Source organism: Chlorocebus sabaeus, chromosome 18 (assembly GCF_047675955.1).
Source record: "Chlorocebus sabaeus isolate Y175 chromosome 18, mChlSab1.0.hap1, whole genome shotgun sequence".
Classification (NCBI taxonomy): domain Eukaryota; kingdom Metazoa; phylum Chordata; class Mammalia; order Primates; family Cercopithecidae; genus Chlorocebus; species Chlorocebus sabaeus.
The window spans coordinates 888,863-914,323 of NC_132921.1; the positions used below are offsets into that span (position 1 = coordinate 888,863).

Consider the following 25,461-nt stretch of genomic DNA (forward strand, 5'->3'; position numbering starts at 1 on the left):
ATCAGCGCATTCTTTGTAAACTGACAGTAAACACGAGTCTGTGATGTGCTGCTTTGAAAACAAGGCTTATAGCTGTAAGATGATGCGGGGATATTTTCCCATTCTTCAAATTTTTTCCTTTTTCTTTTTTAAAGCCACATTATTATATTCAAGAAATGTAACATTTGAAGCAGACTGAACAATCAGAGGAGACACTTTGCAGTCCTCTGTGCAAACACGTTCGAAAACCCAGAGAAAGTGCAGACGTCCTCGGGAAGCGCAGACACCAAAATCTGTCCCAGGAGAGATGAAACTTCAACAGACCCATTTCCACTGAAGAAACAGAAAGTTACTACGGACTGCCCTATACAAAGCACTAAGCCTCGACCGGTTTACAGAGAATTCTCCCAAGATTACAAAGCCCCGATAGTCTCCACGCTTTACAAATTATTTCAGAACATTGAGAAGGAAGGGAAGCTCTCTAATTCCTTTTATGAAGTCAGCAAACACTGACATTTAAACCAAACATAATAAGAAGAAAGAAAACTTAAGTTCAATATCACTCATCAATACCAAAGCAAAAATTCTAAATAAAATATTATTAAACAGAATCCAATGCTTCTTTAAGAAAAAAATACTATGACAAGGTAGAATTTGTTCCAGAAGGTGCGAAGTAGGTTCAATGGTAGGAAATCCATTAACATCATGAACCATAATAACAAATTTAGGTGGAAAAGTCATGTAATCATCTCCATAGATAACAAGCAGCCTTTGACGAACACTCAGGGCGTTGAGGGCCATTTCACCAGCACTGGCAGCGTTGTGTTAAGTTCTAAAGCCACTCTCTTACTCAATGGAGAAACACTAGAGGCATTTCCATGGCAATCAGGAACAAGGATACCCACTATCTCTGATACTATTTAACATCATATGAGAGGTATTAATGAATACAACTAGACAGCAAAAATCAGAAGCATAGAGCAGGTCAAGAAGGGGTAAAACCATCTCTCTTTGCAGATAAGATCATCGTATACTTGGAAATCCCAGAGAATCAATGACAAAATTTATTTATTGAATAAAAAATTCAGAAAAGTAGCAGGCTATAAGATCAACAGCCTTCCTATACACAAACAATAGAGAACACAATCATTGAAAAAGTCTATTTATGGCCAAGCACCAAGGCTCATGCCTGTAATCCCACACTTTGGGAGGCCAAGGTGGGAGGATCACTTGAGTCCAGGAGTTCATCAGTTTGGGCAAAACGGCAAAACTCTGTTTCTATAAAAAATACAAGAGTTAGCCGGATGTGGTGGCGCCTGTAGTCCCAGCTACTTGGGAGGCTGAGAGGTGGGAGGATCATCTAAGACTGGAGGGCAGAGGCTGCAGTGAGCCAAGATTGTGCCACTGCACTCCAGCCTGGGTGACAGAGTGAGACCTTGTCTCAAAAATTAAATTAAATTAAATTGATAGAAAAAGTCCATTTACAATAGGAACAAAAACATGTAGGAACAAATTTCACAAGGAACGCATACTGTTTTTACAAGAACAAATTTAAAACACGAAAGTAGACGTAAACAAATGGAAAGCGAGCCGTGCTCCCAGACAGGAGACTTGGCATTGTGGAGGTGTCTTCCTCTTGGAGTTAGCTCATCAGTTCCACTCAGTCCCAGTAAAATAGGGTAAGCTATTTTATGGAGCTGGACTTGTTGATACTAAGGTTCAAATGTGCATAAAGAGCTGGGCACACATGGAAAAAGAAAAACAACGAGGGGAAAACCTCATATAGTGTGAACTCTTAAACATCAGGGGGTGAAGGACTGAAAACCCCACTGAGAAATGGGGAAAAACATGAACAGGCCATTCACAAAAGATAAAAATGATCCTCACGGACTGGGCGCAGTGGCTCACGCCTGTAATCCCAGCACTTTGGGAGGCCGAGGTGGGTGAATCACCTGAGGTCAGGAGTTCAAGACCAGCCTGGCCAACATGGTGAAACCCCGCCTCTACTAAAAATACAAAAATTAACTGGGTATGGTGGTGGGTGCCTGTAATCCCAGCTATTCGGGAGGCTGAGGCAGGAGAATCACTTGAACCTGGGAGGCAGAGGTTGCTGTGAGCCAAGATTGCGCCACTGCACTCCAGCCTGGGTGACAAAAGCCAGACTCTGTCAAAAAAAAAAAAAAAAAAAAAAATCAAGTAAAAATGGGTTGATGGCCAAAATTTAACAGATAAAACTATACAATTCTTAGAATAAAACATGTGGTCAAATCTTCGTGAGGTTGGATTTGGCAATGATTTCTTAAATTGACATCAAACGCACAGGCAACAAAGTAAAAATAGATCAACTGAACTTCATTCAAATTAAAAACTTCTGTGCATCCAAGGACACTATCAACAAAATGAAAGGCCACCGGCTGGGGGAAAATATTTGCAAATCACATATCTGATAAGGGCTTAATATCAAGAACATATAATGAGCTTCTCTAACTCAACCACTAAAGACAAACAACCAAATCTAAAAACGGGCAAAGGGGCCGGGCACGGTGGCTCACACCTGTAATCTCAGCACATTGGGAGGCTGAGGTGGGAGGATCACTTGAGCCCAGGAGTTTGAGATCAGCCTGGCAACATAGCGAGACCCTCTCTCTACAAAAAATACAAAAATTAGCTGGGTGTGGTGGTGTGCACCTGGAGTCCCAGTTACTCCAGAGGCTGAGGTGGGAGGATTGCTTGAGCCTGGGAGGTCGAGGCTGACTGGGCCTCTGCACTCCAGCTGGGACAACAGAGTGAGACCCTGTTTCTAAATAAGTAAGTAAATAAAATAGGCAAAGGACTTGAATAGGCTTTTTAAAAATATATACATTGTACCCATTAATGGAACAGACTTTTCTCCACAGAAGACGTACACATGCCCAGCAAGCAGATGGAAAGACGCTCAGCATCACTCAACATTAGGAAAATGCAGATCAAAACCACAATGAGCTATCGCTTCACATCTGCCAGGATGGCTGTGATAAGAAAGACAGACCATCCTAAGTGCTGGTGAGGATGGGAGAAACTGGAGCCCTCAGGATTGCCCATGGGAAAATGGCTCAGCTGCTGTGGAAGTTTGGCAGATTCTCTGACAGTGAAGCATCAGCATCAGCGTCTGGCTCAGCATTTCCCTCCTAAGAACATGCCTGGAGGAGGCGAAAACAGGGACTCAAACAGATACACGTGCCGACCTTCAGAGCAGCATCAGTCCCATTAGCCAAACGGTGGGGACAGCTCACGTGTCACCAACAGACGGTGGACGCACACCCTCTGTCGTGGGGTACCCTGTGCCAGGGCACTGTCCAGACAGAACGGAAGGAGGTTCTGATACCCACCTCCTTCCGAGGAGGAAGGAGCTCCTCCTTGGAGCGCGGCTGGAGCTGGAGAGCGTTATGCTGAGTGAGAGAAGCTGGACACTGGAGGACCAGCACTGTGTGATTCACCTACGTGAAATCCCTAGAATAGTGGGGTTCATAGATAAAGCAGAGTCGACCTTACCACGGGTTGGAGGCAGTGCTGTGGGGGAGTTACTGTTTAGTGGTTAGGGAGTTCCTGTTTGGGGCAATGGAAGAATTTGGCAAAAAGTGGTGATGCCTGCACAGCACTGCGGATGGAATTCACGCAACTGAACTGTCCACTTGCAACAGTTGAAATGGAATACCTTAGGTGATGTGTATTTTACCCCAATCACACAGAGGAGCCACAGGGGAGGTGGACGGCCTCTATTGCAGCCTGCTGGCCGCGAGGCCTGGCTGGGTCCTTGGCTGAGTGCTCAGCTCACCTGTCAGGAGGATGGGGCTCACACAAACCCCGTGGTATGAGCATTGTCCACAGGTGATGCCCAGGCCCGACACAGCCCGATCTGAAGGGACACCAAGTGCCAGCTGTGTGCCTCATGCCAGGAGGGTCCGGTGCCCAGGCTGGTGCCAGGTGGGACAGGTGCCATGGGAACCACAGGCCTGGCAGCAACAGCCCTCCCTAGAGACCCCCAAATCTGTGACCTGAGGCTCAGCCTCACCCGTATAGCCACCAGGAAGGGCCCCTCAGTTGGTGAGGCTGCCCTCCCTGTGCCAGCTGGGCTGAGGCTGGCCTGCCTGAGCTGCTCCGTGGTGTCCTGGGCTGCACCCAGGTAGGGTCTGCCTGGCGTCTCTGCAGACTCTGGGCCTTCTCCCTCTGGCACGCCCTGGGTGCCCTCGCCGGCCTCAGTGAGCAGTGAGAGGGGTCCTATCACCCCACAGCTACCGCAGGGCTGCTGCCTCCTCTGCTGTTGCGGAACAAATCTCTCTGCTCTTTCTTCTTCCCTTATTTTTGTTTTTTTCATCTCCTGATGCTATTCTTAGATGTCTGTTTTCTCATTCAACACCCAAATGTTCGCGGAGCCCCCGGCAGAACTGGGCACTGTGCCGATGCCTCTCAGACATTAGTCACCAATGGTCGCATCTCACAGGCGAGCTCAGTGCTCAGCCAGACTGGCGGGCCCTCGGCTCTTCGCGGCCACAGGGTGCTTCTGGTGGCTGGAGCTGCCAGGGGCCCCTCTTTGCTGCCTGGGAACGAGTCACCCCTAAAGCAGCCCCAAAGCCCCCACGGACCACCCTGTTGGAAAGCAGGGCGCCTCCCGGTCATTTCTGCCTCAGGACGTGGACGTCTCCTGCAGGTACAAACTGATTTCTGGTCCGTTCCTTACCAGAGAGTGTCCAGCTCTTGAACGAGCAGTTTCCGCATCGGAGATGCTGGCGGGAGGGGCTGTCGTACATGGTGACCTGACTGATGGGCTGGGGTCATTTAATTTTTATATAATTTAACTGTGACAGACTTCCAAAAATAGCTTCATCACCTGTCACAGGAACATAATTTTCAGTTAAGATAGTTTCCTGACATGCTGATGCTTATTTGCTAGAAAAACGGAGGGGACCAGGCAGCAGGGGAGGAGGGAGGGGCGGCCCTGGGGCTGGCAGTGAACCCCGGCGCATCTCTCGTGGGCTGGCCGAGGTGGGCATGGGCCGGTCTCCAGCCTCCACGCCCCTCTTGGGCTCCGCACCCGAGCATGACCCAGTCTCTGGGGTCTCACTCGGCCGTTTCCATCTGTGCCTCCTTCTGGGAGGAGGGTGAGGGGTGGCCACATGTGGATCCAGGACGGGCACGATGCCCACCCGCCCTCTGTGACTCGCTCTTCCTGGCCTGAAGGCGCTGCCTCAGGGTCTGTGCTCTGCCCAGGGCCTTGGCCGTCTGTCCTGGGGTGAGGGGCAGGCTCCCGCCCACCCGGTGAGGAGCCAGTGCCCATCCCGGGCCCTTGGGTGGCAGGTCCAGTGGGGTGTCCCCTTTCTCTATACCCACGCACCTCAGGAGAGAGCCCAACACGCTGCCCCGCAGCACCCTCAGGGCACCCCAGCCTGAGACCTGGGCTTCCACGGGCTCAAACCAGGAATGAGTGAGGGTCCTCACGGTCAGGTCTGAGGGTCCGAGAGTGAGTGGGGAAGGCGGTGTGGGGCACACCAAAGCTGCGAGGCCACGGGAGGCTGCGGCCAAAAACCATGCTGTTCCCCCGAGGGGCAGCTGAAGGTGGGAGGTGCGGAGGGAGGGCAGAATGGGGCCTGCTGCCCCTCCACTGAGTGTGCCCTCAGGGACAAGAGTGCAGCTGTGTGTGACACGCCTGTGACAACCGCGTGTGTGACAACCAGGTGTGACAACTGCGTGACAACCGTCTGTGTGAGAACCGTGTGTACAAACCACATGACAACTGTGTGTGTGACATCACGTGCAGCAACCGTGTGTGACAGACATGTGATGGCCATGTGACACTGTGTCTGACAACCATATCTGATAACACGTGACAACCATGTGTGACAGCCAGGCGTGACAACTCTGTGTGACATCCATGTGGCAACCATGTGACAGGTGTGTGAGTGGCGGCCATGTGACGGCCGTGTGACGGCCGTGCCTTTCAGGTCACGTAAGGGGACCTGAGGCTGCTGCGGCTTTTGCTGCCACCTCCACGCAGCCTCGAGGCACTGGCTCTGCTCAGTAACACAATCCGTGAGTTCTGGATTTGTGACCTGGCATGTCTGGTCCCCGGTTTCTTTCTCTGCTCACCCCGGGCTGGACCCTCCACACTGAGCCGTGGTTTCACTCAGGAGTCAGTGAACGTTTCCCGATCTGCCAGTCAGCCAGGTCGGCGAGAATATCGTCCCAGGAAAATTTCACATTCGTGAGAAACAGCAAATGACATGTTGCTCACACCATGTGCACATCTTAATAGCCTTTTAATTCAGTGTGAAATGGGCCCATTATCCATCTCTGGAAGAAAAACAGGGAGCTGGAATAACTCAAATGTCTCGTTCCCACACCGTCCACATTTGGAAAACCAACTTTGAAGAAGTTTTATTAACAATCATCAACGCCTGTAATCCCAGCACTTCGAGAGGCCGAGATGGGCGGATCACGAGGTCAAGAGATAGAGACCATCCTGGTTAACACGGTGAAACCCCGTCTCCACTAAAAAAGACAAAAAAATTAGCCGGGTGTGGTGGCGGGGGCCTGTAGTCCCAGCTACTCAGGAGGCTGAGGCAGGAGAATGGCATGAACCCGGGAGGCAGAGCTTGCAGTGAGCCGAGATTGCGTCACTGTACTCCAGCCTGGGCGACAGAGCCAGAATCTGTCTCAAAAAAAAAAAAAAAAAAAAAAAAAAAAAAATCATCAAAGCATGCAGGAAAGGGAAAAGAGCGCCTTGCAGGGCTGGGGTGCCGCCCCCACCCAGAGGGGAGCCCCCAAAGGGCAGAGAAGTGGGAGGGGAGGGGGAGATGGGCAACCACTCCTCTGAGAACAGACGCGCTGGGTCCTCAGCCGTCGGGACCCCGCTGCCAGGTCCCGCACCACTACAGCTGCTCCAGGGTCCTCGACGGCTGCCTCCTCTGAGAAGGAAACTCGGGGCTGCCAAATACCCTGTCAGCAAGGACACCCCGAAATGCCACAGATTCCCTGAGCTGATTCTGAACAGTGTGGCCTCATGAAGATTAAAGCCCATGTCAGGGCAGGGTATGTTTTGATGTTTCTTATTTTTCTCTACATCAATTTGTCTAAACGAGTCTTAGATGTTTATCTGCATAAAAAGCAATGTTCCAATTATAAAAGTAATCCGTGGAAAAATGGAAAATCAGACAGAACAATAAAAAGGAAGGAAAAATACCTAATCCCACCACCAGAAACAGCCACCATACATTTTGCAGGATGTCCTTCTCTCTTGTCTCTGCATAGTTTTACGTGGTCGCCAAATTCAGTGTTGGCTCAGCAGTGTTGGCTGCCATCCCCCGTGGCAGTGCGGCTCAGCGCCAGGGTGGTGAGCGCCATCGGGGCACACAGGCCAGCGGGGATCCCCGGACTCGGGTTAGAGCAGCTGCGTCAGGGAGCTGGGCACACAGCACTCATACTGAAGGGCTTCCTCAGACCCCTTTCCTAACGGCCCCTCTTTTCTCCCTCCCCATGGGAAATCTGCTCCAGACAGGATGGTTTAGCAAGAGAGCAAGGTGAAGTCGGGGGTTTGTGCTGTGGGCAGGGACAGCCGGGCACAGGGCTCCAGAGCGAGGCCACATCTTTGCTGAGCGGTGGTTCCTTCACTGACTTCAGGAATCCAGCAGAAATACAGTTTCGATTCTTCTTTGATTCCACTAGAAGCCATCACAGAACACTCCCCATCACTCTCATAAACCACTTAAGAATTTTTTTTTTTTTTGAGACAGCGTCTCACTCTGTCACCCCGGCTGGAGTGCAGTGGTGCAATCTCAGCTCACTGCAGCCCTGACCTCCCAGGCTCAAGTGATCCTCCTGCCTCAGCCTCCTGAGTAGCTGGACTACAGGCATCCACCATGACACCCAGATAATTTTTTCTATTTTTTGTAGAGACGGCATCTCACTATGTTGCCTAGGCTGATCTTGAACTCCTGGGCTCAAGCAATCCTACCACCTCTGCCTCCCAAATTGTTAGGATGACAGGCGTGAGCCACTGTGCCTGGATATAAGCATTTTGGTGGAAACTGCGTAATACCTCACCCTGAGGATGGGTCTTAATTTACTTACATTTCCCTATTGTCAGACATTATTTTGATACTAAAGATGCTCATGAATACTGCAAAGAACATCGTTTTGCATATTAAATTCATTTTCTCTGGGAAGACTTCCTGACCCTAATCTGTTTATATTTGAAATTACACTATTAAAACATAAATGTATTTTCATTGTTAAAAAAAAAAAAAACCACACGCACACACAGAAGCACGCAGGGTGAAAGCACATGGCCATCCTTACCCTTCCCCCTTCAACACAAATCCACTCCCCACAGGTAACTACTTTTAAAGTGACTTATTTACCCAGAACTTCTACTAAGCCTTTATGTACGTACATATACATTTTTAAAATTAAACCTTTTGAGATTAATAATAGATTAACATGCAGTTGCAGGAAACAATACAAAGGGATCCCCTGTACTCTACCCGGTTTCCGTCAGTGGTGGCCTCTTGCAAAACTGCAGGACCATCTCACCGCCAGGACTGACGCTGACCCACCAGGTGGAGTCGCTCCTGCCACCCCCACCCAGCTCTGTAAAACCCTGGCAGCCCCTCGTCTGCTCTCATCTCTCTAAGCTTGTCCTGTCAGGAATGCCATGTAAATGGAATGGCAGAGTCTGATTACTTTGAGACTGGCTTTCGTCACGCAGCACAATTCCCTGGAGATTCATCCAAGCTGCCGTGCGTACCGATAATCCGTCCCTTTCTACGGAGAGTACGCCGCACTACGGAAGTGACCTTCGAACTATCGCCTGTGGAAGAGTCTCTGGGTCAATTCCAGTTTTTGGTGGCTAGTAATACATTGTTATGACAATTTGTGTCCAGGTTTTTATGTGAATATATTTTCCATTTCTCTGGGATGAATGCCCAAGACCACAATTGCTGGGTCATGTGGGAGTGACATGTTTTATCAGAAATGGCCTGTTTTCTAGAGCTGCTGAGCCATTTTACATTCCCAGCAAGGCATGAGAGGTCATTTCTCTGCATCTCTGTCAGCATGCGGTGTTGTCAATATTTTCTATTGATTTCAGCCACTCTGGTAGATGTGTAGGGGCATGGTGGTTTTAATTTGCATTTCCCTAAAGGTTGACGGTGCTGGGCGTCTTTGCACCTGCTTGTCTGCCTTCCGTGAGTTCTCCACAGTGAAAGGTCTGTGCACACACCTTGTACATGTCTAACTGGACATTTTGAATGTTTGTTTGTTTACGGTTGATTTGGAGAGTTCTTTATATATTCCAAACTTTGGTCCTTTAGTGAATATGTGGTTTGCAAATATTTACTCCCATTCTGTAGTTTTACCCTTCATGCTCTTAAAAAGTATTTTGAAGGGCAGTTTTTAATTTTGATGAGGTCCAATTTATCAAGTTCACCTTTTATGGATTATGCCTTTGGTGTCAAGTCTAAGAATGCTTTGCCTACCCCTGTATCCCAATGATTTTCCTCTATCTTTTCTAGAATTCTTACAGTTTTATGTTTACATTCAAGTCTGTGATCTGCTTTGAGTAGATTTGTGTAGCAGGTGGGAGGTTTAGGATAAGAGTCTCCATCTTCCCCCCACTCCACCCCACCCCATCCATGGATGACCAATTGCACCTACATCATTTCTTGAAAAGGTTTCAGATGGCCAGGCGCGGTGGCTCATGCCTGTAATCCCAGCACTTTGGGAGGCCGAGGTGGACGAATCACAAGGTCAGGAAATCGAGACCATCCTGGCAAACACGGTGAAACTCCGTCTCTACTAAAAACACAAAAAATTAGCCGGGCAAGGTGGCGGGCGCCTGTAGTCCCAGCTACTCGGGAGACTGAGGCAGGAGAATGGCATGAACCTGGGAGGCGGAGCTTGCAGTGAGCCGAGATGGCGCCACTCACTCCAGCCTGGGTGACAGAGCCAGACTCCGTCTCAAAAAAGAAAAAAAAAAAAAGAAAAGGCTTCAGATGTGGATTTTTTTGTGGATATTCTTTATCAAATTGAGGATCTACTTCTAGTTTTCTGGGAGTTTTTATTATGAGTAGATGTTGGATTTGTCAAAAGCTTTTCTGCATCAGTTAATATGATTGTCTCTCTCTTCTGCTGATATGGTGGAGTGTAGTGATTGATTCTGAATGTTGAACCAGACTCACGTGCCTGGATTCAACCACATTTGGTGCAGCAACTTTATTCATTGCTGGATTCTATTTCCTAATGTTTTTGTTGAGGGTTCTGCACGTAACTTCATGAAAGATACTGGTCTATAGCTTTCTTTTTTATTTTTAAATTTATTTATTTATTTATTTTAAGACGGAGTCTCACCTTCTCACCCAGACTGGAGTGCAATGGCGCGATCTCGGCTCACTGCAACCTGCCCCTCCCAGGTTCAGGTGATTCTCCTGACTCAGCCTTGTGAGTAGCTGGGATTACAGGCACCCGCCACCATGCCCAGCTAATTTTGTACTTTTAGTAGAGACGAGGTTTCACCATGTTGGCCAGGGTGGTCTCGAGCTCCTGACCTCATGATCCGCCCACCTCGGCTTCCCAAAGTGCTGGAATTACAGGCATGAGCCACCACGTCTGACCTATTTGCTTATTTTTGAGACAGAGTCTCACTCTATCGCCCAGACTGGACTGCAGTGGCGCAATCTCGGCTCAGTGCAACCTCTGCCTCCTGGGTTCAAGTGATTCTCATGCCTCAGCCTCCTGAGTAGCTGGGACGACAGGTGTGCACCACCACACCTGGCTAATTTTTGTATTTTTAGTGGAGATGAGGTTTTGCCATGTTGGCCAGCGTGACCTTGAACTCTGGGCCTCAAGTGGTCCACCTGTCTTGGCCTCCCAAAGTGATGGGATTACAGGCGTGAGCCACCGGACCCAGCTTATAGCTTTTTAGTCTTCTTTTTTTGTAATGTCTTGGTTTAATGTGGTCACTAGGTATGGCTGAGTGAGGAAGGGTTCCTGTCTCTTCTTTGAATGTTCAGTAGAATGAATTCTTCTTTAAGTATTTGGTAGAATTTTCCAGTAAAACCAACAGGTGTGGAGATTTTTCAGGGTTTTTTAAGAATTAATTTTGTAACATACTATTAATATTACTTCGAGGCCTTTTGTCTCTTCTAATCTAAGCACGGGACGTTACAAACCTTCCCCTAGAACTGCTCTGCCTGTATCTCACATATGCTGCTCTGTTGTATTTTCACTTTCATTCAGTTCTATGTATTTCAAATTTCTCTCTGAGACTGCCTCTTCGACCCATAGATAATTTTAAGGCATGTGATTTAATTTCTGAGTATCTGGAGATTTTCCTGTTGTCTTTCTGCTTCCTGAATCTGTAGGTCTATGTCTTTTGCCAAATATGGGAGGTTTTGGGGGCATTCTTTCTTCAAATACTTTTTCAGCCCCATTCTTTCTCCTTTCTTTCTGGGCCTGATGACACAAGTATTGATACTTTTGTAATCATCACACAACTCCCTGTGACTCTCTGCCCATGCTTTCCAGTCTTTCTTCTCTCTGCTGTTGGTGTTGGGAAATTCCTGTGGGTCAGGTTCACTAATTCCATCCAGTGTGATCTCCCCTTTACTGTTCACCCCATGCAGTCAGAGTTTAGAAAACTATTGTTATATGTTTCAGTTACGTAATTTCATTTTTTTTCTTTTTTATATCTTTCATTTCTTTGCTAAGATTTTCTATTCTTTCATTTGTTTCAGGAAAACCCATCATTGATTGGTGAATCATTTTAAACCCATCATTGATTGGTGAAGCCTACTTTAAGATACTAGTCATATAAACCAACATCTGATTCAGCTTGATGTTGGTGTCTGTTGTCTTTTTTCATTTATGTTTTGGTTTTCTTGGTTCTTGATGAGGGATTTTTTCTTATTGCATCATGGACATTTTGGATATTTATTCTCTTGTATGTGGAATCCAGTTGTCCCAGCACCATCTGTTGAAGAGACTATTCTTTCTCCATTGCATGGTCCTGGCACTCTCATCAAAAGTTAGCTGACCACAGACGTATAGGTTTATTTCTAGAATTGCAATTGAATTCCACTGATCACTCCGTCTCTCCTTATGCCAATACCACACTGTTTTACTTACTGTAGCTTTGTAGTAAGTTTTCGTAAATAGTGTGAGAACTCCAACTTTGTTCTTTTTTAATATTTTTTTCACTTTGTTCCCTTGTAATTCCATATGAATTTTAGGATCAGCTTGTCCATTTCTGCAAAAAGCTAGGATTTTGATAGGAATTGTATTGAATCTATAGATCAGTTTGGGAGTATTGCCACCTTAACAATGTTAAGCCTTCTGATGCATGAACATGGGATGTCTTTCCATTTCTTTAGGTCTGTAATTTCTTTCCGCAATGTTCTGCAGTTCTCAGCATACAAGTCTTATACCTCTTTGGTTACATTTCTTCCTAGGGGTTTTACTCTTTTTGATGCTATAGTACATTGTCTTCCTAATTCCTTTCCAGGTTTTTCATCGCTAGTATACAACACCACACTGAGTTTTGAGTATCGTTTAACTCTAACTCCTGGTTTGTTTTTGTTTTTGAGAAGTGCCTGACTGATGCTTCTAAGGTTGGACAGTTGTCATCATCCAGAGACTGTGTATATATTTACTTCTAGGTTTTTCTAGGTTTTTTTGTTTGTTTTTTTTAATACAGGGTCTCACTCTGTCACCCAGGCTGGAGTGTGATGGTGTGATCATAGCTCACTGCAGCTTCAAACTCCTGAGCTCAAGTGATCCTCCCACCTCAGCATCCCAAGTAGCTGCAGAAAAAGGCCTGTGCCAGCGCACCTGGCTAATTCTTTTTTTTAGAGACAGGGTCTTGCTATGTTCCCTGAGCTGGTCTCAAACTTCTGGGGTGAGCTTTCCACCTTAGCCTCCCACAGTGCTGGGATTCTGGGCATGAGCCGCTGCACCTGGCTACTTTGGTTTTTAATTTTTGATTTCTATGTTTCCTGCCTTGACTCACCAGGACTCGATATCAGTATTTGACATGAGATGGGACCAAAGCTGGGTTGGCCTGCCCTGTAGAGTTCCCTTTCTGTGCCGGGCAGCCCCCAGCAATCCTCCTCCAGGACCGGGCGTGGTGCTTCCTCCCTCCCCACTGATGAGAAATTCTCCAGTCTCATCTTGGTCCTCTTTGTCCACCCTCTCTTCTCTCTTTTCCAAGGCTTTCTTTTCAGGTTTCTCTTTTTGTCCCTTTCACCTCATTTTTTTCCTTTAGACTATTTCCAAGTCCCCCGCCCCCTTCCCCGGCTTTTAAATCGGATTCTGCCTTTGCACATGAGAAGCCCCGCTGGGCACTGACAGGTTCTGACGGATGCTCTCCCTCGAGGTTTCATCCTCACGGGCCCTTCCACCCGGGCCGAGCGCGATGGGCAGGCGGCTCCGCGGGGCTGGCCGTGTGGACGGTGCTGAGACCAGAACCCACGGCCAGATGCCAATGAGCACAGGACAGCGCCCGCCGGCCCCGCAATCCCACCAGCCCCGGAAAGTTGGAGCCTCAGGATCGTGGGAGGAGGAGCTTTAAACCCGGCAACAATGAAGGAGACGCAGAGGGCAGCCGCGGGCATTTGGCCACATTCTCGTTTTCTCTGGATGAGGTGCCCGCAGCGCCTAGTGTGCCGCAGGACGCCTGGGCCGCCCCATCTGAACAGTGTGTCTTGAGCGGGAGCGAATATCTGCCTTCCCGGGGGCGAGGCTTAGAACCCAAACGTGCGTAAGTGACAGGTGTGCTGGGCGCCCGGGGCGCGGAGTGTGGTCGGTGAGGCCCCAGCAGCTGCTCGGAGCGCGGACTCCGGGGCGAGGCTGAGGCGGGGGCTTCACAGCTGGACCCGCTGCCTCGGGTGTGCGCGGCGGGAGGCAGGAGGGGCGGCCCGGGGCGAGGCCACGAAGAAGAGAGAATCTGCGGCCGGGCCACGCACGTGGGAGGCGCGAGGTCTGAGCTCTGCACTAAGTCACACGTTTCTCATCTGTAAAACGGAGTGAACGCACCAGCGCAAAGGCTTCTAGAAATCCCGGCGGGGTGACGTGTCTGAGCTTCTCCTGTGAGGACGCCGCGTGCTCGGGCGTTTACGGTGGAGCAGAAACCTCGTCGTCCACGTCCTGGGGCAGATGCGGGGAGCGCGCGAGGTTTGCTTGCGGCACCGCAAGACCGACAGGCTCCGAAGTGCATCTCCCTCGGAGGATCCTTCCTTCCTTCCTTCTTCCTTCCTTCCTTCCTTCTTTCTCTTTCTTTCTTCTTCTTTTCTTTTCTTTTTCCTTTTTTTTGAGACGGAGTCTCGCTCTGTCGCCCGGGCTGGAGTGCAGTGGAGGGATCTCGGCTCACTGCAAGCTCCACCTCCCGGGTTCACGCCATTCTCCTGCCTCAGCCTCGGGAGTAGCTGGGACTACAGGCGCCGCCACCACCTCACCGGCTAATTTTTTGTATTTTTAGTAGAGACGGGGTTTCACTGTGTTAGCCAGGATGGTCTCGATCTCCTGACCTCGTGATCCGCCCGCCTCGGCCTCCCAAAGTGCTGGGATTACAGGCGTGAGCCACCGCGCTGGGCCGAGGACCTCACTTTCATGCAAAAACATCAGACTATGTGAAGAGCTCCAGGTATCCCTGATCCACCCACTGGGAACCCTCAGTCCATCGACATGTGTGACCCGAGGTGCAGACAGATGCACTTGACCCACCCACTCGGAACCCTCAGTTCATTGACATGTGTGACCCCGAGGTGCAGACAGATGCAGGCAGGCTGAGGTAGATGCTGACCCTCGCTGGCCAGACCGAACCCTCCCGGGTCAGCTTTCTCCTCCACAGAGGCCTTTCCAGCTCACAGGCGCCCCTGAGCTCTCTGCAGCCCAGGGCTTCAGGCTCTTTCTCACATTTAAACATGAATACGCATGAGGAAGTTTGCCCCTGGTGGGAATCTGAGGCCCCACACAGACCCTAGATCCATGAGTAAGGGTGGAAAGAAAATTCCATGTATGCATTTTCTCTTTCTAGCCTTAAGTCAATGCATATTTTGGAAAACTGCCCTTGAACTGAAAAGGAAAGAATATTATCTTCTTCTTTATCACGTTTGCCTGGAGAGGTTCTGAAGCCCTTAGTTCTGGTTTTATTTGAGACAGGGTCACCATTAGAGTCTGAAAAGGAAAGTTTCATGTATTAAAAAGGAGAGAAAGAGGCCAATTCATCAGTAAATCAAAACATCCTAAGGAAGAGTTAGAGAATCCACGTTCTGACACTTTCTCCTAGCAAGTATTAATTTTACCAATATTTTTCTAAAAACCATCATTTGAGAGATAAAAGACGACCTCTGATTCTAAAATGCTTTCTTCTCAAGGCCTGGCTGGAGTTAAGTGAAGCATTTGAAGGATCCTAGAATAATTTCCATAACTCAGAGGCCCCCAGCAACGAGTGAGACCGTATCACAGGCAATGCAGGGCACGGTTCAAGAAACACCCGTGAGACTGTCCACCACGAAGGCTCAGGGGGCTTGCTGATGGCCCCACGCCCCAACCCCCATCACAGCGGCCTCGCCTGAGACCACACAGTGGCTTCCATGTGAGCTTCATGGGCTGGACGCCTGGCTCTCAGCCCCTTTGAACGAGGGACCGCTGAGTCCCACTGGGTGAGATTGAGACCTGCTGTCCTGCACCCTGGAAGGGAGAGGAAGACCCCAGCCAGAAACCAGTCCTACAGACAGGCTCCCGCCACTTGTGTGAGCTGTCCTAGCTGCCTCCTTCCTCTGTCACACTAATGTCCCGGAGCTCTGTGTGAACAGACACAAGCTCGGGCCTGGCTGGGTCAATCCACCTGCCACTCCCTGGGGCCTTCACTCCAGTCTCGTCATTTTTGTGTTTTCTTGGCTCTGCCCTGTCCCCTAGGCACGTGTGTGTGCACGCGTGTGTGCATGTGTGTATGTGTGCGTGTGGGTCTGCGTCTGTCTATATTTCCTCCTCCCCCACAACTAGACTCTAGATTTTAGCAGGTGGAGACATTTTTCTAGCTCTAACTCAGCACAGAATCCAACTCACACTCAACTCAGAAATGTCTGCTAATTTAACTTCCTCTGGCCCTGCAGCCACACATGGTGGATGCGTCCGTCAGGTGAAGAGGCTGCTGCCCTGCAGGGCGCCAGGCGGCACATGGCCACCAGGACCACAATGAAGACCCGAATGCCAGCAATGTGACAAATGGGAGACAAGAAGCCACTAAGATCGTCACTGAGAAACAGACGATAGAAGAAGGAAAAAGGTGATGGAGAAAAACATTCGGCCTTAGCCAGACGTCATCAAGTGCAGCGTTTTCTAGAAACTCAACCTGTAGCCAGCGCACCTCCGTGTGGGTGCAGCCAGCGGGGCCCACGTCTGGAGGAAGCTCCGCAGGTGCCGGCCTCGTCCCGAATACGTGGCACGACCAGGCCCTCCTCTCACACCTCCTGCTGTGCGTGTTTCCTAATGACCATGTATCCCTTTTACAGCAAAAAGCCACGTATTTGGAAAATCAAGAAGAGGTTAAAGCACTGAGACGCAGTGTGGTGAGGCGGAGAATGTGAAGGATGCACCTGGCGCAGCTTTCCCGAGAAACGAGCTGGCATCACGTGTAAGACCTTAGTGTTTCTAACTTTTGACGATATGCAAAGTTTCTTCAAAGATGTAGCTACAAATACGTCCGTGACAGTGGTATTTGGAACATCGGCAACCTACATGGCCAATAACAGCAGGACACAGAAACAGAGTTTGATAAATCCAAACAAAAGGATGCTTTCGATATAACGACATGAAATAGCCCCAAACATGCATGAGAGCCTTCATCCGTGTGCGTGTGTGTGCATGTGTGGTCATTCTGTAAATAAGCATTGAAACTATCCTAATGTATTAGCAGCTATTACCTCTGGTTAGTGGCAATCTTACACAAGATTTTTTAAAAGTAATTTATACTTCTTTTTAATTTTCATTTCCAAGTCTTCTGTGATGAAAGTGTACTGCTTTTAGAATGTAAGAAAAAGCAATAAAAGGCATGTTAAATTGCATTTGTTGTACCTGGAAGCCTGACAGAGGCCCTCTACTTGTTCCCGTGGGGCTCACTGTTGGCTTCTTTTTGATGTCACATTCCCTTTGGTGTGAAATGATTTCAGAGGCCGACAACCAAATTCACATCAAAGAGCGTCAGCCCAGCCTTGACTGAACTGCACAGACTCCAGGAAGCAGTTGGTGCGTCAGCAGCTGTGGGGCGGGTGTGTTTTTGCACCATGGCTCAGGACCGACCACGGGTGCACCTGAGCACCCATGGGAGGGCCCCCCACAGCCACAGCCTGTCAGGGGAAGGACCTGGGCCTCTGACGCAGCACCGGCTCCAGCAGGGAGCCCCGGGTGTGTGGCCTGGGTGCTGAGTGCCTCCTGGAGCCTGGTGCAGCACTGGCCAGCAGGAGCTCAGCACACCGTGTGCACACCCCATGCAGTGACCAGTGGGTGCTGCCAGGCAGAGTCCAGCAGGGCCAGGGTCCAGCAGCTGTGGCTGGTGCCTTCTCACCCGGGCAAGAACACGCTCTCAAATTCCCTCTTCTTGTGGGCTTTGGGAAACAGGTCACGTAGGCCTGCAGTGAGGGTGGCCAGGTTTGGTGTGGGGTTGAGCAGCACCTTTCGATGGGGCTTCAGTGCAGAGAACGGCACAGACCTCGAGGCGGCAGGTGCTCTGGCCACCCCATTATCGTGCTCCCAGGTCTGAAGACAGTCAGTGCCATGCAACACTTTTAGAGGGAACAAGATCCCCATGTTGAGGAATAATCTGCCACCAGCAAAGGACCGGCCTGCTGCAGACCGGAGCTCCCTGAAGGTGAGACAGGAGTGACATGGCCAGGCCAGGCCTAAGATTCTGATCCACTGGCACCAACCCTGGAGAAACCAACGCAGAAGCCTCAGCATGGCCCCAGGGCCATCACAGCGAGGAGAAACTCGGAGGCAGCCCAGTCGCAGGCACTTTCTGGCATCCTGGAACCTCAGCCAGGACTGGGGCCTGTGGCCGGCAGGTGCTGGAGGGCCCTAGCTGAGCTGGGAGGGCTCCTAGACAGGAGGGCAGGCTCCCTGCCCGGGCAGGATGGGACAGAACGCCTCCTCCGTCAGCCCAGCAGAAGCCTCAGACCACAAGTGATGAGAATCACGGCCGGCCCTGCAGGTTTCTCAGGAAAGAAACGTGATGGGACCCCCCACAGTCGCAGGCCCCCTCGCCGGCCCCCAGCACTGTGCATGTACCCGCTCCTAGCCACTGTTTTCTTCACCCTAGAATGTTTCTGTTTCTAATTTGGCAAGTATTAAACAAGCCAATGATATGTATTTCCTATCTTCCCTCTTCTAGAAGATGTCTTTTCTTTTGGCAGAAAACAAGGGGAAATTAAATCAAAGAAATTTGTTCACAGTCAGAAACTCATCCTGAAGTGACTGTGAACCTCCGGGAAGACGAGCTGGAGGCCTGGAGGCTGAGGGGGCCTGGCCCCTCCTGTGACTACAGAGGTGATCAGGAAGCCTCAGGAGTGTTATTATTTATTTTATTTTATTTATTTATTTTTATTTTGAGACGGAGTCTTGCTCTGTCGCCCAGGCTGGAGTGCAATTGCCTGATCTTGGCTCACTGCAACCTCTGCCTCCCCAGTTCAAGCGATTCTCCTGCCTCAGCCTCCTGAGTAGCTGAAATTACAGGGGCCCGCACCATGCCCGGCTAATTTTTGTGTTTTAGTAGAGATGAGGTTTCACCATGTTGACCGGGCTGGTCTCAAACTCCTGACCTCAGGTGATCCGCCCACCTCAGCCTCCTGAAGTGCTGGGATTACAGGCGTGAGCCACCGCACCTGGCCAAGTGTTAACTTTTAATGCATTTTATTTCCCCAAAGCATTTTCACTCCATTGCCTCAATTGCTATGATGTTAAATAAAATATACCGAAATAAAACCTGTCATATAATTTTTTCCTGTTAATCTGCACACAGAGACATCCCCTTCAAAAGAACAGGAAAAAAAAAAAAAGCCAAGAATCTCCTCCTGGTCGTAACAGATGGTGCTAGAGCCACTGTACGCTCAGAATCTGTTATCTGCCAGGTTGGGGGTGGCTCAGGTGTGCACACAGGTGTCACTGCCCGGGAGGGGTGTCCTCGGGGTGTGAACCTGAGCCGGAGAAGGAAGGCAGGGGAGCCAGCCAAATGTCTGCTTAGCCCTGGGTGAAGAAGTTACAGCCAGGCCTACCCCACTAGTGCTGATGCTGCAGGGGCTGAGCTGGGACAGGTGTCCAGGCCACGCTCTCCAGACCACAGTAGCACAGCTGGGAGAGCCGACCTTCACTGCACCTGCCTCAGGGTCCCCAGACGCCCCTCCATGAGTCGCATCCACTTGGTCTTCTAAGTGCTTTTTGAACATTTCTAAATCGCAGAGAAAAGGTGAAAGGATCCCTTTAGCTGTCGGTAGTTTAGGCAGCTCTTTCCATGATTTTTAAACCCACAGTGAGAAAAACATTTTATGCCGTGACCAGGAGCACACAAAACTAACCGCACAATGTGTGAAATGCTCTTATTTTCTATCGATTCCATCTCACTACGAAAACGCAAGTCACATCCACAAATCATCATTTCCAAAACTTCTCAGAGATGAGCGTCACGTAGGATATGTGCTAAGAATCAATTCCAGGCCCACCCTAACCCACCACCTGGAACCCCCGGAGAAGGGGTCCCCAGTGTCCCCAGCGAAGTGGCTTCCCATTAACGAGGTGATGAGTGTGACGGGAAACGCGGGCAATGAAGCCATCCACGTGAGGGCGGAGACACGGGTGAGAGTACCCTGCTGGGGCACAGGAGCCCCTCTGTGCGCTGCACCCAGAAGCTGAGTCAGGAACAGCTAGGACCACACAGCCTTTGCCACCTCGCTAATCCTATGCAGGAATACATTTGTCTCTTCGAGCTGGAATTTAGTAAAAACTGCTGCCACATTCAGATCAGCCTGAAGGTTTCTGAAGCTCCACTGGGCCCCATAATTCTAGCCTTTGATTTCATGCGCTCACTGCCCACGTCTAATCTAAGATTTAAACTCCATCGCTTAACTATCCGAGAAGGTTAAAAATATCCAGAAGGCCATTAAACTCTGGGAACTGCCTCAGAGGCCTCCCGGGCCTAGCGTGTGCGTCCCCTACTTCCCGGGGCCTGGGTGAAGGGTGGGTGGTGTGGGGCAGGTGTGGCCCCTCCACAGGCCCCAGCTGAGGAAACCTAGCAGGGACGGAGGACCTGGACCTGCTGGACTGAGACACGAGGATCCCCTCAGGGGAGGAGGACGCAGAGCTGGTGAGGCCTGAGGCCTTCACAGGTACCAGTTCTCACAGTCTCGGCTTCCTTAATTGACTAAGGCAACATAAAGGTCTTCTGTGCTATTTTTATGTTACATTTCAATTAGTCTTTTTCTATATTCACAATCAAACTAAAATAGTGCATGCTTTTTTTTTTTTTTTTTTTTTGAGGGAATGTATTACTGATTTTGACACAGATCAGAGCATCATCGTTCAGTCCAACCCTCTCATCTGACGTGGCAGGAATCAGAGATCACCAGTTAAAGTCCTGCCCAGCAGCTCTGGCCGCTGGTGACTTCTGCATGGCTGTCTGCAGAGGGAGGCTGTCTGATAGTTCACGGTGCCTCAACAGCACGGAGCTCCTCGTGGCCAGACTGTTGGCGTGGTCTCCCGTCACATGAAAAGGCTGAACCGGCTGTTGATAAGATTCCTGTTAGCAATTCCGTACGTCTGGGTGAACTCCTGGCCCCGCCAGGGACCCGTTTTGACTTGACATTTGCTTTGGGTGCTCCTCGCCCTGATTCCCCAAGCAGACCTGTCCCTACAAACCAGCCTGCGGGTGAGCGGCGCCTGCGGGTGCCCACGGAACACACAAGGCCGACTGCAAGCACACGAACCATCCCACCTCCCGTCTGCTCAGCGCCGACCGCCCGGGGAAGGAACTGCTGAGGCTCCTGCAGGAAAGCTACGGCTGTGAAGGAGCCAGTGCTGTGTTTCTCCGACACCAGCAAGGACCCTGAGTGCCTCCCACACGGAGAGGCGGGGTACATGTCTTGTCAGAGGCAGGCTCCCATTCAGCCGGTGTGGGGGGCCGAGATCCCGCCTCCCAAGCCTCACCTGAGGAAGGGGGTCTTAAATACCCTGGGTCAACGTCCGCCCTCTTTGGGCTCCTCCCCACAGGCTGGGCCGCCTGATGGCAGCCCCCGTCTCTGTCTGAGCAAACTCGCAAGCAGCAAGGGCTCCTTTCCTCACCACCAAGAACATCCCTGACCAAGTGTTAGCCCTAAGATGTCCCCATTCCTCAAAAAATTACCCCCCACCCGTGGACAGGCGCGCAGCACTCAGACACAGGTGGCCGTCCCTGGATGCCCTGCGCGTCCTCGTCCTGCAGGCCTTGCCACCGCTCCCGGCCCGCAGAGCTCATGTCTGGCGGCACAGCCCCATCTGCTCCCTTCACTCCCGCCCCCACGCCTGCCAGGGCTGCAGAGCGACGCGCCTCCCACGGAAGCAGCCCTCCGTTCTCGCTGCCCTCCAGGTGCCTGCCTGAGACCCACTTCTTCCGGAAAAGCAGCCCCCAGTCATCAGACAAAAGAACAACAGAGCTGCGCAGATCCTCCCGAGACATTCAGAACCCAAGCACCTGTTTTTCACCAGGGCAAAACCCACCACACTATCGTTTTGGACGGGCCTGTTCCTACTGACATGATCCATGAGTGGAGGCACCTGCACCTGTGACTACAGCCACGGAGCCCCAGCCGCACGCTGGGCAGAAACCCCCAATCACAGATCGGCTACCCGCCCCCCACATACTTCCTGTGCGCCTGGCACAGGCAGGGCTCAGCCAGGCGCTGAAAAGGGAAGCTGAGCAGCCTCCTGCCCGTGGCAGCTGAGAACTCACTTCCCTCCTTTTCTTCTCATGCCTACGAAAACACCATTTTTTCCCTTAAATTATCGAAATCTCAAGATTTAAAACACACTTTTGCAAAGTGGAATATAACTATTGGCACTGGCCTTGGACAGACCTGGAAGTTGTTTTTGTCACCTCTCCCCAGGGAAGATGCGGACACAGCAACCCTCCGTGGCAACAGTGTATAGTCCCGAGAACGTGACAGCCAAAGTGACCTCATCCCCAGAATGTACCACAATGCCCCCCAAATTCCCAGACTGAGAGGGCTCGGCAATCCCATCCCACTGACTGACTAGGAATTGCTAAGGAAGAAGCTTCGGAGGCCAGCTGTGTAGCCTGCGCCAGCCCAGAGAACAAGGGTGGGGGAGGAGGGCTCCCGCTTCTACGGATCTGCTGGGGGTCTCGGGAAGCCTCCTGGACTCTCAGCAGAACGAAAACCGCCCAGGGCTGAGGCCGTGCCCCTGTGGCGTGTGGCCCGCGCGGTCACCCAGCTGTCTGGGCAGGGCTGAGGGTGGAACAGCCTCTCCACTTAATCACTCCGAGATCTCCCAACTGGGTCAAAATCCATTATTTACAACCTGCCTGCCTTGAGCACACGCGGAAGCCAGAGGTCTCTGCAGCCAGAGGAGAGGGAGGCTCCCGCGGGGAAAGGACTTCCCGGAATTCTCCAGGCAGGTGGAATTGTTCCCAGCCCCCTCGGAGGAGGTGACAGAGGGGTCCCCGCAACCCCTGCTGTGTGGGGAGACCTCGGGAGCCAGGAGCGCGGGCAGCGGCTCCACTGGTCACCCTGAAATCGCAGGACGCCCCAGGGTCTCCGGGACTCGTGGGTTTGGGAGAACGTTCGGGACGCGGAGCGGGCCCTGTTCACCTGCCGGACGCCCCCTATGTCAGTCCGAACCCGGGAGCCCCGCAGCAGGGACTCTCTTCGTCCCCAGTGACCACCGTCCGGACCGGGCTGCGCTCGGCGGGCAAGGCTGGGAGCCCCCCGGGCGGGAGGACGCGGCGCACGGGCTCCGAGTTTGCAGATTTCGCGGTTGTGGGAGCTGAGCTGGGTCTTCTCTCCCCCAATTCGGGCCGCGAGCCTGCGGGTCGAGGAGGCAGAAGTGGGAACGCGGTCGTGTGTCCGAGCGGGAGTGGGGCGTTCATCTCCGGGAAGAAGGGGGACCGGGAAAGGCAAAGCGCGCCGAGCGTTCGCCCACCCCCGCCCTCTCTCCGCGCGAGCCGGGTGCGCCCCCAGCCGAGCCGGGGCGGGCGCCGGGAGAGTCGTGTTTTCCCAGACCCGCGCCCCTTCCTCGCCTTCCGCTCACCCGGGCTCCCGCAGGACCAGCGCGGACAGACGGGGCGATGTGCGGCCGAGACTTCCATTCACGCGCGTGGCGCGGCCAGACCCGGGAGCGCCTCCGGCCAGGCTCCCCCCCGACCCCCGGACTCCCGGCGCTGAGCAGGAGGGGGCGGCACCAGCCCCGCCCCGCCCGGAGCCGCCCCGGTCCCCTTGGCCGGAATGGGGGGATTCCAAGGTCCCCTCCCACCCTCCCGCGCCCGCGCGCACCGCGCGCCCGGAGAAGAAGCTGCGCGCGGAACCATCGGACAAGAGCCCGCGCCCCCCGGCTCACCGCCCACTGCGGCCCCGGCTCCTTCGCCGCGGACCCCCCACCCTCGGCCCCACGGCGCGCGCAACTTTACCTGCCGTCCAGACTCCGCGAGCTGCTGACTCCGCTTACCCAGCTGGCGGCCTCCTCGGGGCGGAGCGCGGCGTCTCTGGAGCCGGCATCCCAGACTCCGGCACCGCCCCGCGCACCGCCCCCGTCCCGGCCTTCGGTGGCGCGGCGCCCCCTCGCGACATCCGCGGGTCTCCAGGGGCGAGCCGACCCCTTATCGGGTCTGGAGCGGAGGCCACGTCCACCTGGAGGGAGCACAGAGCCCACCCAGCTGCCCTTGGGGCGCAGGAGGCCCGGGCCCCACTCTGCACACCGCACCCACCAGCGCACGCCCTGGCAGGGGCACACGCTCACACTCACATAGGTGTACACTCACATCGACAATCGGTGCAACTCACACACTCCCTGCCACAGTCATAATCACACTCACACAGGTGCACACTCTCACATAAACAATCATAACTTCACACTCACACAGGTGCACACCGACTCTCACATACACAACTTCATTCACAGTCACATGCATACACACACTCATAACCATATTCACCCAGGCACACATGGACACACACACGTGCACATTCACATAGACAATCCATGCAACTCACACACTCACTGCCACATTCATAATCACACACAGGTGCACACTCACATCGGCAATCCGTGCAACTCACACACTGCCACACTCATACACACGCAGGTGCACATTCACATCGGCAATCCATGCAACTCACACACTGCCACACTCATAATCACACACACAGGTGCACACTCACATAGTTTCATAACCCTAGTCATTAACGCACATGCATAGACACACTCGTAACCACATTCATTCAGGCACTCATGGACACACGCACACACACACTTGCATACACACACACTCGCACTGTGGTCATTCCAGAGGCACAGGCTGCCTGCTGCCTGCTGTGACCACTCCCAGGCAGCCTCTGGGGTACACGGGAAGAGATGAGGAACCCGGCCCAAGACTCTGGAAGGACAGGACTATGGGTTTTGAGTCAACAGCCAAGGCACTTCTGGTGGAGCGGATCCCCAGGAGACGCCAGCTGTGAGGATTCCGGACGCGTCTGTGGGATGGATCCTGGAGCTGTAGCGGAGCCTCTAGTGTGTGGATGTTTCTCATTTGCATCCACAAAAAGGAAGTGTTTCTCTACAGCTCCAGCCAGAGCACCAGGGCTTGGAAGGGAATATTTTCTCCATGGAAACATCTACCAGATTCAGAGCAGGAGGTGCCTGCACTGCTGTCCCTGAAAGGGCAGAGGCTGTCTTTTTTGGGGGGGGCGGGCAACTGGTGGTTAGCAGAGGCCTTTGAGACTGAGCAGAGCTGCCCCTGGGGACATTGCTCTGAAGGTCCAGTGGACGTTTGCAGCTGCAGGAGGCAGAACCAACCAGGACCCCTTGATCACAGAAGCCCCTGTTAAACACACTCGTTAGAAAAGTAAACAAGATAACTCAGATCGCTCTGACTGTGCCTGGCACGCGGGCGTTGCCCCCATAGCTGGTGGTTTGGACATGGGGGGTCTGAAGGGAAGGGTTTCTCAGGCTGTGCATTCTCTGACCTCAGTCTATTCTTCTTGGCCCGGTTCAGCCCTGGCGCCTCTTTCAGACCCTGCACCTTGACCCAGTCTCTGGTGGCTGTGACCGTGCAGAGTGCAGCCAGCCCATCACCTCCCTTTTGCAGACTCTATACCTCTACTGATCCAACCAAAATGCTCACCAGCCTTTCCAGGCACCACATCACATTTCAGACAGCCCTGGCTTGCTGGTCAACTGAAAGCTCTAGGTCTGTGCAGT

The 25,461-nt window shown here is 52.0% G+C and overlaps 1 protein-coding gene across 1 annotated transcript in view; it reads right to left on the reverse strand.

Annotated features, from left to right (window-relative positions):
* KCNG2 (potassium voltage-gated channel modifier subfamily G member 2) overlaps positions 1-24,722 on the reverse strand; it is a 97,763-nt gene extending 73,041 nt beyond the window's left edge. Inside the window, exon 1 of the mRNA XM_008013702.3 lies at positions 23,672-24,722. The gene's annotated coding sequence lies outside the window, so the exon portion shown is untranslated. The remainder of the gene's footprint in view (positions 1-23,671) is intronic.
* Between the last annotated feature and the right edge of the window lie 739 nt (positions 24,723-25,461).